The sequence below is a fragment of the Balaenoptera physalus genome (genome assembly GCF_965194825.1).
Source record: "Balaenoptera physalus genome assembly, chromosome: 11".
Lineage (NCBI taxonomy): Eukaryota > Metazoa > Chordata > Mammalia > Artiodactyla > Balaenopteridae > Balaenoptera > Balaenoptera physalus.
Genome location: NC_138896.1, coordinates 37,574,396 through 37,588,164, shown reverse-complemented (window position 1 = coordinate 37,588,164; position 13,769 = coordinate 37,574,396).

The window sequence follows — 13,769 nt, the reverse complement described above, 5'->3', positions numbered from 1 at the left end:
CAGATTCCAAGGGTGCATGGGGAGGGCTCCTCCTCCACCATTTCCATATGTCCCTCTGTATAAAAGACAATCATCATTCACATAGAAAATTGACATTGCCTCAATTAAGAAAACTTTCTATATTTATTTAGATTTAAAGTAAAATCATTGTGTATACTTAGCAAACCCAGCTTTAGGGTGAGTTCCCTCCTAATCATCTTGTTGCATCTAAGTCCCTTTGGATGGGGCTTCTGAAACAGCCAACGACCAAGCCCCTCTAATCCCACCATGGTAAGAGCTATAGACTTAGGGTAAGATGGGCCCTGTAACCTGGGGTGTTCCATTGAGGAAGAAGGAAAATGGGCCACCTAAAGAAGACACAGAGATTATGGGTGAAGACATCAACACATTCAGAGAAATGAGGGAAGGATGCATTCTTTGGGACTGGGGTACAAGTTAATCAGAAAAGGCTTCTTGCATAACTGAGCATTTGTGCTGCATGGGGAAGATTTTAAAGGGATGAAGATGACAAAGATAACCGTAATAATATTCTGTTTAGTGCTTGACTCCATGCCAAGCACTGTTCTAAAAACCCAGATTCATTTACTCCTTACAAGAACCCTATGAGGTGGGCGCTATTTTCACCCCCATTTTACAGATTGGGAAACTGAGGTACAGAGAGGTGATGTAACCTCTCCAAGGTAAGCAGCTAGAAAGAGGTCGAGGCAAGAAATCTAGTTTGAGCCTTAACCATCACCCTCTCCTCTCCAGTAATGACGTCAGCAGTCCTTCACTTTTCTGTACAGTTTCTCAAGCCTGTCCCCATACTCTAGCTGGTTCTGAGCGCCTATGAGGTAGTCAGGGCAGGTGTTTCATCTCCATTTTTGAGGTGAGGGTGCTGGAGTTGGTGAGGTTAAGCAAACCACCTGAGGCCCCACAAAAAAAGAAGAGGCAGAAGTGGGACCATAGTCAGCAAGCCCAGCCCGGGAAAGAGAGGGCATTTGGGAAGTGACATTGAGAGCCAGCAGGCAGGCAGCGTTCCTGCTCCTTTCCCCAGCCCACCCTCTCCCAACCGTAAGATATATATAGCACCAATGGAGCAATGAATCGTGTGTTTGTCTGCAGCCCCTTCTGCAGATCCATCACAGAGCAGCGCTCGGTGCAGATTTTGCAAACAGCTTGAGATTACTGAATTAATTAGAATAAAATTAATCAAAACCCCCACCACAAAGGAACCTGAGCGTGTGGAGTGTGTCTTGGGTGAAGAAGGAGGCGCCGCAGAGAGATGGCACCAGGGGCTGGACTGGCTCTCCGCCCAGAGCCTGCTGGGGCAGCAAAAAGCCGCTGGGCGGGGGGCTCTGACTCCTGCTGGCACTCCAGCAGGCTCCCCAGCCCCCATTTCTGCACACTGGGTCTTGAAAAGGTGAGGACTCTGTCCCTTTTGTCCAGGCATTTTTTTTTTAACTTTTTATTTTATATTGGAGTATAGCCAATTAACAATGTTGTGATAGTTTCAGGTGCATGCAGGATGTACCTTTTGTAGGGACCGAAGCTTGGGTCCTATTGGAATGTTCGAGGTGATGCATGGGAGGGAGGTGAACAGGTGGGGATAATGCCACTGATTACAGGTCAGAAGACCTGGGGTCTCTGAGCATCATTATCCTAGTTTACCAGGAGGGATGGTTTCGACTTTACTCACTTGTTTCAGCCCTTGTAAGTCATATAAAATATCAACAGATGAGAAGTTAAGAGTATGCACCCTCGGCCAGACTGTCTGAGTTTAAAGCTTGGCTCTTCCACTAACTAGCTGTGACCTCAAGCACTTACTGGCTGCATAATCTCACTGAACCTTAGTTTCCTCATCTGTCAAATGGGGATAAAAGATAGTTCCTCCCTTATGGTGCCTGTTGTACAGTAAGTGCTATATAAATGTAAGCTGTTCTTATATCTAACCAGTCAAGAGGCCCTGTCCATCTTCCTTCAATTTGCCTTCATATTTCCTTTTTCTGCCTGCTGTCACTGTCTCAGTCAGGCCTTTATCACTCCATTCATTCATTCATTCATTCATTCATTCCATAAGCATTTATGGAGCTCCCACTATGTACCTGACACTGGACCAGAGCCTGGGGATCCAAAGATAAGACCCAGCCACTGGGGCTTCCCTGGTGGCGCAGTGGTTAAGAATCGTCCTGCCAGTGCAGGGGACACGGGTTTGATCCCTGGTCCGGGAAGATCCCACATGCCGCGGAGCAACTAAGCCTGTGCGCCACAACTAGTGAGCCTGTGCTCTAGAGCCTGCAAGCCACAACCACTGAGCCCGTGTGCCACAACTACTGAAGCCCGCGCGTCTAGAGCCTGTGCTCCGCAACAAGAGAAGCCACCGCAGTGAGAAGCCCGCGCACCGCAACTAGAGAAAAGCCCGCGCACAGCAACGAAGACGCAACACAGCCAAAAATAAATAAATACGTAAATGAATTTAAAAAAAAAAAAGATCCAGCCACTGACTTTGGGCATTTCCCATCCAACAAAGGAGTGTGGATGCACCTGGTCAAACTCCCAGGGGTCAGGGAATGCTTCACAGAGAGCTTGCAAGCCTGGGAAAGACATTCCAGCAAGGGGAGCAGCATGTGCAAAGCACTGCTACCAGAGTTAGTATCCTAAAACACAAATTTGGTCAAGTTATGTCCTGGTTCAAAACCAATAGTCAGCCCTGTTAGCTCACTGCAGTCCATGCTTCTCCCAAAGCTGCCTCCACTGACCCTCATGCTCTCCAACTCCCAGCACTCCCCTCCAGCTGGGGACTGCAAGATGACAGGGTTATCATAGAACTTAATGATTACGTGTATGCAGCAGGTGCTTAATAAATGAGGCCCCTCTCCCTCCCACCCCCACACTAAATTGCTTGGTCAGCTTCTCTTTGTTTAAGTGTGTGCAGGGAGCAGTGCCATGCAGCATTCAGCGTGCCGAGCCCTGGCCTGGGGGTCAGCAGAGCAGTTTCTAGTCCTGACTTTGCCTCTGAGCAGACTGGCCTCACTCCTTTTTCTGCCCCAAGGGGATCTTCCCTTTACTTCCTCATCTGAAGAATGAAAGGTCCCAGAGTTTTTCAATGCGGGCGCTGTGGGCATTTTCAGGGGGTCTATTCTTTGTGAGACCCTCCCATGCAGGGAGGGACAGTTTAGCATCCCAGTAGTGCCCCCCGGGCATCGAAGCAACCAGAACCACCCCTCACATTTCCAACCTCTCCCTTCCTGCCCCAGGGCAGAGACCACCTTTTGAAAAGCTTTTTTGTAGTCCTTTCGAGCTCTGACCTTCTATCAGTCTCTGGCTCCTCAAGGATCGCTCTGACCTTCTATCAGTCTCTGGCTCCTCAAGGATCGGTCTAATGCCTCAAGGGGACTCTGCTTGTGCCCCGTCCCCACAGTGCCTAGAGGAGTTGGGGGCACATGATAAGGCAGTAAACAGGGAGTCCGTGGGAGCCTCCCGGGAGCAGCCACAGCCCAGGCTCTGGAGCCACACTGAGAAATTTCGAATCTGGCTCTGCCATTTACCGGCTGTGTGATGCTGGGAAAGCTTCTCAGCCTCTCTGAGCTCCAACACTTGGTTCATCTGTAAAATGAATGATGGTGGTAAGAGTAACCACCCCATAGTGTTATTGGGAGGGTTAAATAAGATAACAAATGTAAAGCACTTAGCACAGAGCCTGGCAAGTAATTAATGTTCAATAAAAGGTCTATTGGGTCATCTTGGGCAAAATTGAATCTCTCCCAATTTTCTCATCAAACAAGACTCTCCCCAGGCTGTCAGGAGGTCAAAGTCACCAATGCATGTACATGCCTGGCACAGTTAGCTCTCTGCAGGGCACACAACTGGTGGAAGTTTAAGTGATTCACCATCTTTGGAGGTCAGTTGGGCAGCATTTTCAAAATCATAAGTGCACATACCCCTTGTCCCAGCAATTCCATATCTAGCTATTTATTCCTATAGATATACTTCCAAGTGTGCAAAATAACACATGTACAAGGTTTGTATTAGCGAAAGATTGCGGATAACTCAAAATAGCCATCCAGTGGGGATTGGTTAAATCAATTATGGGACATAAATGCACTGGAATACGAGACAGCTGTAAAAAGGAACGAGGAAGTTTTTTACATACTCCTATAGAAGGATCTCCAAGACACATTGCTCTGGAGAAAAAAAGAACGGTGTGCTGTAACGGCTATATTTGTGTGCGTGTCTATCCGTAGAATATCTCTGGAAGGATCCACAGTAAATCAGCGACAGTGGCTGTTCTCTCCAGGGAGGGGAAGAAGGGTGCAGAGAAGGGAGGAAGGCTTTTGTGAATGTGGAATCATGTGTCTATAAAAGCTATTGATAAGTATAAAACCTGACTTAAAACATCAGGAACCGTAATGAGCCCAAGTCTGAAGTGAGATCCTCCTCTGGGGGTGACTGTGAGGCTTAGCTCCCCCTGTCTCAGGCATATGGCCCCTTGCTCTTGCTGGCACCACACACTTCTGGAGGCCTAGAGGTGGGCCTCGGCTGGGGCCCAGAAGGATGATGCCCCCTCAGGGCAGGCAACGTCTGGGTACATCCCCAGCACCTTGGGGAGACCACTTTCCCCCAAGGGTCCCCATATGTTTGCACTTAAACTGAGGCTGTGGTACCAAGAGCCTGATTGCTCTGCCCAGGACCACGCCACCCAAGGGCTCAGTGGGCGCCCGTGTGATTGGAAGAGGAGTCCCTGGGTGGCCTCTCAGGTCTGCCAGGGAGGCAATTTCACAGATGGTCTGGTTCTGCACCCCTTTTCCCTGCCTGCAGCAAAGGAGTTGCGGCTGTAGCTCTGAAGGAATGAGGTGTCCATTCTGAAGCAAGGATTCAGCCTCTCAGAGGGAGAAGCGGGAGGCAGATGGAGATCTAGAGCCCACGGAGTCAACTTGAGTTGAACACTTGGGTTCAAATCCCAGCTGGGCCATTTGCCTACTGTGCGATCATGGGCAGGGCACTTGGCCTCCGTGGGCCTCAGTTTCCATATCTGTGACGTGGAATGATCACACTCACTTCATAAGGTTGCTGCTAGGAGTGAAGGTAATGTCTTTGAGGTGCACTAGCACAGAGTCATAACTAAGGCCAGGATTTGAGTGCAAGTAGTTTATTTGGAGGGTGATCTTGGGAAGCCCTGGGCAAGGGAGACAGGGAAGGAGGAAATCCAATAAAGGGTGTGTTGAAGAGCAGTTACCACCCTGGGTCCCAGGCTCAGTCCTGCTGGACCTCTGGGAGACTGTGTAGAATAAGCTTCAGTTATTCTACACAATCTCCCAGAGGTCCAGCAGGGACAAGCTTGCTGGGGTGTGTATATGCCAACTCCTTACCATCACCGGTTGAAGGCTGCTCTGGGCACTTAAACCACTTGCACGTCCAGCCTGCCTGGAGCTCAGGGCAAGCAGGCTGGGAGTGGGTGTGTGGGTGGAGAAAGCTGTCAGGCAGAGAAACACCAGTGCTTGGAGCTGGAGCAAGTCCAAGTGCTTCGCATGGGACTAGTGAGTGCTGCGGGCATGTGGCAGGGGCACCAATGTCTCTGTCACAAGTGGTTTAGCACGTGCTTGGCACTGTTTTAAGCACTTTACAAATTAACTCATTTAATCCTTTACTACAACTCAGTGAGGTAGGTGAAGATACCAGGGCATGGAAAGGTTAAGTAACTTGCCTAGTTTTACCCAGCTAGAAGGGGGAGCCAGGATTTAAGCTGAGGAAGTCTGGTTTATTAGGTCTAAAGGGACTTTAGAGACCACTTAGGTCAATGCCTTCATTTTATGGATAAGGAACCCAGAGAGGAGAAGCAATCTGTCCAAAGTCACACAGCTAGCTAATGACAGAACAAAAACTTGAACTCGGATCTCTTGTTCCTTCTCTGACACTCCCCCCAACCCCCATCTTCTTAACCTTAGCCCTTTCTCCTCTGGGCTACCAGTCTCGGGGAGGGGGCCAGAGGCAGGTGGGAGGGGTGTGGAAGGTGGCATTCTGCAGAATACTGGGTGCTGCAGTGCGGATGCCACGGGGCCATTAATCGGCTGGTAAGGCGGGCATGGCAGAATCAGATTAGATCTTTAAGATGAATGCTTGGAATCTCAAAATCAGCGAAGGAATCAGAACTCAGAGGAGGCGTGTGTCGCTTGTCCCTGACTTTTAACCCCAGGCTGGCATCAAAGAGGAAAAGATGAGCTGGGCTCACTAGGGTGTGAAATTTCCTTTTTGTCTCCTGAGGTGGGGAGGGAGAGATGAGAAATTGCGATGAGCCCTGTGTGTAATTAAAGGCTCTAGAATTTCTTGAAGATTATGTTGCTCAGAGACACAGGGGGGTATTGCTGGCCCCTGGCTGACGTGCCTTTAGACAGACTAAGAGAGGTAAGGAGGTGTGTGGTGTGTGTGCGTGTGTGCGTGCTTGGACTGAGGGGAAATCATAACTGACAAGATGTAAATTAACCCTTGCAGCTTCATACTTTTCAGAAAAGTCAGAGCAGGGACTAGCTGTCCTTGCCTGAGACAACCTTCTAGAATCTTCACCCTTGAGTTGACAAGGGGTGTCCTTGCCAAACTGTCCGTTGGTTGCTGCAGACGTGGCTGGCACAGCAAGGGTGACCGTGTCCCAATTTGCCTGGGGCTGTCCTAATTTTAGCATTGAAAGTGCCATATCCTGGGAACCCTTCTCAGTTCTGGACAAATCACAATGGTTGGTCACCCCAGGCATGGCCCTTCAATCCCCACCCCTCCTAAGGCCTGACCAAGAGAAGCTACCTGTATCAGAAGACTGGGCCTGTGGGGCGTGGAGGAGGGCAGGGTCATGGACAAGTGCTACCCAGCCAGGTGTCCAAATCTGCCTCCAACTCCTGTCTTTGGAATCAAAGACTGCTCCCTCAGATCAGGTCACACTCCTGTCAGAGGTCCTTCTTGCTCTGAGAAGGGGGTCCATGATTCCCTTGTGGGCCTGTTGAGCCTGGCTGGCAGGGCTGTGTGCCTGGGAAGGACCCTGGTATAGGGACATGTAGGACAGGGCCTGAGGCCAGACTGTGAGCATGGTGCAACCTGGGAAAGTCCCTTTCCCTCACTGGGCCCTGTTTCAAGTGAAGTGATTGGACTGGAGGTCTCTTTTTCTTTTTCTTTTCTCTCTTTTCTTCTTTTTTTTGGAGAAAAGATTTATGTTGAAATTATGAAAGTAATGTAATTGTTTTTGAAAAAAAATTTTAACAGAACAAAATTTAAGAGTGAGAGGTTAAAGTCCCTTTCTCCTCCTTATCCCGTGGGGCAACCATTAACAGTCTCTTTTTTATCTTCGCAGACATTTTCTCTGCATATGCAAGCATGTGAATATATATAGCCTTTATTTAAAATGTAACACAAATGAGATCTTTCTCTACATGTTATTCTGCAACTTGCTTTTTCTGTTTAACAATGTATCCTGGACATCTTTCCACACACACAAATCTCCTTCATCCTTGCCAGCTGTAGAATGTTCTGCTGTCAGTTTGCACCATGGCTTGTTTAACCAGAACTGCTGGTTTCTAGGGCCCTACTGGCTCCCAAGTTCACTGCCCCGGCAAGAGTCACATCTCTTCACTAAGAGATGAGAATGATTCGGAGAAGGGTGAGGAGGAAACAGAACTCTTGGGTCCCGAGAATAAGGCGTGGGATGGAGAGCTTCTGAAGATACAGAAAACAGCCCCTCTGGCACCGAGTTGGGGCCACAGACACAAGGCTCTCTGCTAATGCAATGTGACAGGGCTGCAGGGCCCGATAGGTTTTTCCATTTCTTTGTCTTTCCTGAGAGAAGCTCATGATTATCACCTTCCAGGTCACCAGGAGCGGAGCGCAGAGAGACAGCACAGCTCGCGCGCTTCCAGCTGGCTCCCATCAAGAAGTTAGAAGGGAGCCTGCAAATGCATTTCCTGTTACCATCTCTCCACCCCAGAACGACTTTCCCTGGCGGGGCTGGGGGAGGGGAGGCGGGCAGCAGGCCCCTCAGGAGGACCTGGGCAGGAATATTAATGCCCGAACAACTTCCTAGCGCGGCGGGGAGGAGCGACGGCGGCTCAGCTGGTCCTGGGAGGATCTGGTTGCTGAGCAGCCCACGGCAGGGACGGATCCGCGGGCTCGCGGCAGGGGCCGCCCAAGTCCTAATGAAAACGTCTCCTCGCTCTGGGCCGGGCGCCCCCAACACACTGCCCGGGCCTCGCTCGGCCACCTGGGAGAGGATGGGCGCTGCGCGCGGACACCCAGCAGGCCTACCTAGGCGCGAACAGCGACATCGCTTTATTCCCGGCTGGTGCATCCGTCTCGCTGGTTCTAGATAGATAATACAATCTCTCTGCCAACACCCCATTTGCTAGGAGACAGCCTGGGCTTCTGAATTTTTTATGGCCTCACTTAGCTTGGAGGAAATCCAGAGGTCAAAGCCGGCGCAGACGCTCCAGTCACCTTGCCCGTCCGGGCGCGCAGCCTTTCCGAAACGGGCTCACCCACGGGGCCCTAAATTACGGCGATTACACTGCAATTCGCGGCGCGATATTACTTTGATACACTACCTGCTGCAACCGGCACAGGGAGGCGTGCATTATTTACCAGGGAGGCTGCCAGCGCTGCGCACCAGAGCCGCCAGCACTCCACGGGGTCTTTCCTTTCCCTGCAGCCCCGCCCCCGCTCGCACGGTGCAGGGTCTTGGGTGGGGAGAGGAATGGAGCAGCCACCCTCTCTCCGAGGGACGACTTTCTGACCGCAGTATAGGCCGGGAGAGGAACGAGTGACAGAAATGGCAGCTGGCGATGAGGTTGGGGGTGGGTGGGGAGAAGTGCTGAGCCCGCGGCTCCTCCTGCTCCGAAGGACACCCCTGGTCCCTCTTAGCCGTCCTAGGAGCCCTTGTCGGGTGCGTCCTGGGAACCGCGCGGAGGGCGCGTCCAGAGCACACAGCTGGCTCTCGGAGGCTGGCTATTTAACCCTCGGCCAGTGGTGGGGAGGGAAGGAGATCAGGTTACGCCCCTTCCCTAGGTCCCTGGAAACGGAGTCTGCTGCAGCCGAGGCCCACTTTCATCCTCGCTGGGGGCCGGGGGCGGGCTCGGGCAGCTGGCCTCCTTCCAGCTCCCCTGTTATGGCTTGGCATCAGCATCTAGATTGCAGGTTACTTCTGCTTTTATCCAAAGCGGTCCTTAAGGGAGATGGATTTCTGATTGAAATCCAGTCAATTGGCGCCAAGGCTGGCAGGGCGCAGCATGAGTGCACTTCTGGGGAAATTGCCCTGGGCCGGGTGTGTGTGTGTTGGCGGGGAGGGGACAGGAGCTGGGGGCCCTGCTCACCGTCCTGCTCAGGAGCCTGTGAATGAGCTCTGGTTTGTTGGTATCTGTAGGAGTCCCCTACAGAGAATCTGCTCTGCCTTTCCAGCTCCTTGGGATTGATGGAGCCAGAAACCTTCTGTAGGGACCCCCAGAGGTCAGTGCATCCAGTCTCTGGAATCCAGACAGTGTGTGGTTAATGAGCTGGAGGAGGAGACCAAAACTGGTGAGCTGGGGGTGTCTGTTTTGTGGGGCGGAGGACAGTCTGCAGTGGGTCATGGTGGTTGATCTGTCCACATGTGGATCAGTGCCAACATCCTAGTTCCTGTTCTCTAGGATTTACTAACAAACAGGGAGAGGTAATCGTTCCCTGCAGGACATGCCTGGTTCAGGACATACCTGTTGAAGGGGGCTGCCCCCAACCCTGTGAAGTGTGCCTAGGGTCCTTGTTATCTGCTTCCCCTCCTGGATCGTAACCCGCCACTTCCACCTTCCTCTCCCATCAAGGAGTAGCTGAGGAGCCCTGGGAAGGCATCTCCAAGCCCCACGTCTCTCGCCAGCAGCCTGAAAGTCCTTAATGTCCATGTCTAGATTCCAGATTAAGCCCCACCTCTCTACTCTTGCAGAGCCTGACTTAAAATGCAGATTCTCCTGGGAGGGGCAATACTTTGAATATCCACTGTCTTCTAGCGGAGGAGTTTCTCAGTCCTTCCCGAGCAGCTAGAGGAACTGGGTGTGGAGGGGCTCCTGGAAGGAAGCACAGGGGCACAGGGAGGTGGATGACAGATGCCCATACTTCCCAAATTGCTTGGGAGGGGATGTGGCTGTGAGAGGAAATGTGAAGACTGGGATAGATCCCAGAAATGTCAGGCGCTCATTCTGCCTGCTCTTCCTGGGCCAGCAGAGAACATACCTATCACCTCTGTCCACTTTGGGACCTGCCTAAGATGAACATATTTTTAAAAGGAATCCCAGCCGCTGCAGGAGCAGATGGTGCTGTGAGGGCCGCCAGGGGCGGGAGGAAGAGCTCTGGCTTGCGAGCGAGGAGCCCTAGGGCTTTTCCGGGCCCTGCCCCTCACTAGCCGTGTGACTGTGAGCAAGTCACACTCCCTGCCCCGACCCAGGTTCCCTTGTGAAGAGTGGGTGGGTCCCCTGCAGTGCGCTGGGTGAGCTGAGGCCTCGACCCCCTGCTGCAGTGAGGACAGAACACTACCCTGGTCAGCAAGGAAGACTTACTTCTCTACTTATTTGTCTGTTCAGCTGCAGGCATCGGGGCTGTCTTGCAGGCCTGCGGCAGCCATCACTGTGCTCACCCTTCTCTGTTGCAGCTGTTTGCCTGTCTGATTGATTTAGTGGCCTCCCTGGCTGGAGCTGGGTCCCTGTGTCCTCCTGCTCATTTGCCTCTGGCCCTTCCCTGGGGTTATCAGGAGGAGCAGCCCTACTGTGGAGGTGGGGGAGACTAGAACATCCACCATCACTGACTGCCTCTTGGGTTTGGAAAGGATCTTAAAGGCTGCCCGGTCCAGCGGCCACCTGGTGCTCCGGGGCCCTCCCCAGAAGCTTCTCTTCTCATAGTAGGAGGCTCACTATCTCTCACCGATCCACTCTCTTAGAAAGTTCGTCCTTTTCTGGAACCAAAGTCCAGTCCCCTAATCATCTCCCCTTCATTCTAGCTCTTCTTCTTGGGAACAGCACATACAAGGAGTGGATTCTACAGGATTCACAGGACAGCCCTTCTGATACTTCAGGGCAGTCATCTTGTCCATACCCCACCCTATATTCTTGGGGCTAAACCCTCCTGGCCTCCTCACACTGTTGCTTCCGAGTCCCCCCACGATCTTAGCTCTGACAAGAATTGATTACGCTTCCAGTCTGATGGCAGAGCCCCTGGTCTTCAGGGAGCTTCCAATCTGGGAGATAGTCTTCCTATGACCAAAACAATGAATAATAAAATGGCACAGGTATTTGGGATGGTTGGATTTCCAACTGGCATCGCTGCTGGTCTAGAAATTTTCTCAGAGGTGAGTACATCAAGTCGGCCAGAGAGAGGAATTTTCCAATTCTAAAACAGCTGCCTCGGGGCTTCCCTGGTGGCACAGTGGTTGAGAGTCCGCCTGCCAATGCAGGGGACACGGGTTCGAGCCCTGGTCCGGGAAGATCCCACATGCCGCGCAGCAGCTAAGCCCTTGCACCACAACTACTGAGCCAATATGCCGTGGCTACTGAGGCCCGCGTGCCTGGAGCCTGTGCCCCGCGGCGGGAGAGGCCACCACAATGAGAAGCCTGAGCGCAGCAACAAAGACCTGATGCAGCCAAAAATAAATAAATTAATTAATAATAAAATAAAATAAAACAGCTGCCTGCCTTTCTCGAAGAGGGTCTGTTTCAGTGCCCCTACCCTCCACTGGGAGCGAGAAAGGAGCCGTGGGAGAGAATGCTCTTCAATTTTCTCCTCCCCCACCCAGCCATCGTCGGGGGATGGGGACCCACTGGCTCTGGTGCCACAAAGATCTAGGGTCAGTGGGCCTGTGGCCTTGGAGAAGCCTCCTCTGCATCTGAGACCCCAGCGCTCCATTATTTCTCTTGATTCCTAGATGTTCGTGGAGGGGCCGATCCGCCCCAGCACGGAGTGGGTCCTCCCTATTGACTCCTCCTCCACCCGCCTGCAGCTCTTAATTTATTATTAACTCTGGAACTGGCTTTGAGATTACGGAGGACCATGTTGTTTCTTTCCTTGGCGTCTCTTATGGTCCCCGAGGGGAGGCGAGCTGAAAGTTCCAGATACACAAATATGCTGTGAAAACCCTGTGGATTTGCAGTTTTAGCAAGGGGAAGGAAATTAGCTTTAATAACTGCTACCGCCTCACTCGAAAGACTCCACCGCAGACCCTCAGAGGGGCTCCTGGCCCCCTTCCTCTGTTCTCTTCACTTCCTGGCCACCTACCTGGAGACCTCGTCTTCAAGTCCCCCTGCAGGACAGTTGGCCTCCTCCAGACCCAGTCCTGGGACATCGACGACATCACCGATGGGGATTATCAATATCCCCGGGGCCTGTGAGGAGGAGGAGGGGGAGGAGGAGGCCACAGGCACACAAAGATGCTATCCCTGGCCTCTCCCTGAGTGATTTGCTTGAATCGTGGTAGGAGAAGCAAGTGGAAGTCAATTTTCATTCTCCTAGAACTACTGGAAGGGAGAGGGCTATTTGGAAGTTTCTGAGAAGTGAAAGGGATTCATTGGCCCCCAAATAAAAAGATCAGTAGGCATCTGCCCTTTCCTTTTTCCTCACCTGAGGAGAACCAAGGGCTAAAACCCTTGAGTGACTACCCCACTGTGGCAGCTGCACTTAGGCAGAAAATAGACTCCAGCTGTGGCTGGAGCGATGGAAGAAGCTGGTTCTAGCCCTCGACTGGCTGACAAGTTGGCCCACCATGATCTGGCCTCTGGCTTCCTCTCTGGCTTCTGGTGCAAAGAACGTAACTCAATCATGTGGCAGATGTTATACAAATGTTCATTGAACTGAATAGGTTAGGTTCTCCTGCTAGTTTGCTGTGTGACCTCTGGCAAGTCACCTAACGTTTCTGGACTTCTGTTTGTTTTGTTTTTTTTTAATATATAAAAGGAAAACATTGGCAAGATAAGTGTGGCATTCCTGGGATGCAGAAGTAATCACAGTGGATCACACTGTGACCCAAACACACTTTCTGCCATGTCCACCAGCCAAAGTGATGTGCTGTCTGCTGCAGTCTCACACAGATCATGTAAAAGGAAAGTTTTACACCCAATGGGATAATCATGATTTTTCACTACTAACTATTATCTTTGTGATTTAAAACTTTGTCAACAAAATTGATTCCTACCAATATTGTTGTATCTTTTTACTTTAACGTTTACTAAGATGTTTTTCCCCTTAGAGAGACAGTAAGATGTAATGGTGAAGAGTGTGAGCTCAGGAGCCTGACTACTTGGCTGTGAATCTTGGCTCTGCCACTTACCCGCTGTGTGACCTTCAATGTGTTCCTTAACCTCTCTGTGTCTCAGTTTCCTCATCTGTGAAGTGGAGAACATGATATATCATAAGTTTGTGATCTGAAGGGCTTAGAACAGTGTCTGGAGCACAGTAAAGGCCTACCTGATAGGTGTTGGGTATTATTACTGTAATAACAGAATGCCTTTAAACACTTCTTAGGAAATGTGGGCTCTTGGTTTTTCTCATGCTGGGTCCTGAATCTTTGCTAGATGATCAATTAGAAACATAACTTCTAAAATCCTGAGAAGCCCTGAACAGGATGATCTTTAAGGTCATCCATCTATGCTTCCAGCTAGAGTGTTGGGGGTGGGCTGTGTGTTCCTGGTTAATAGAATATTCTGGTTAACAGAGAGTAGCGCATTCCTTTTAGTTTCATTCCCTTTGTAGTTGAAAATTTATTTGAAATGCACAAAGCCGTTTCCTTGCTTTAGTCAGCAAGGTGATGA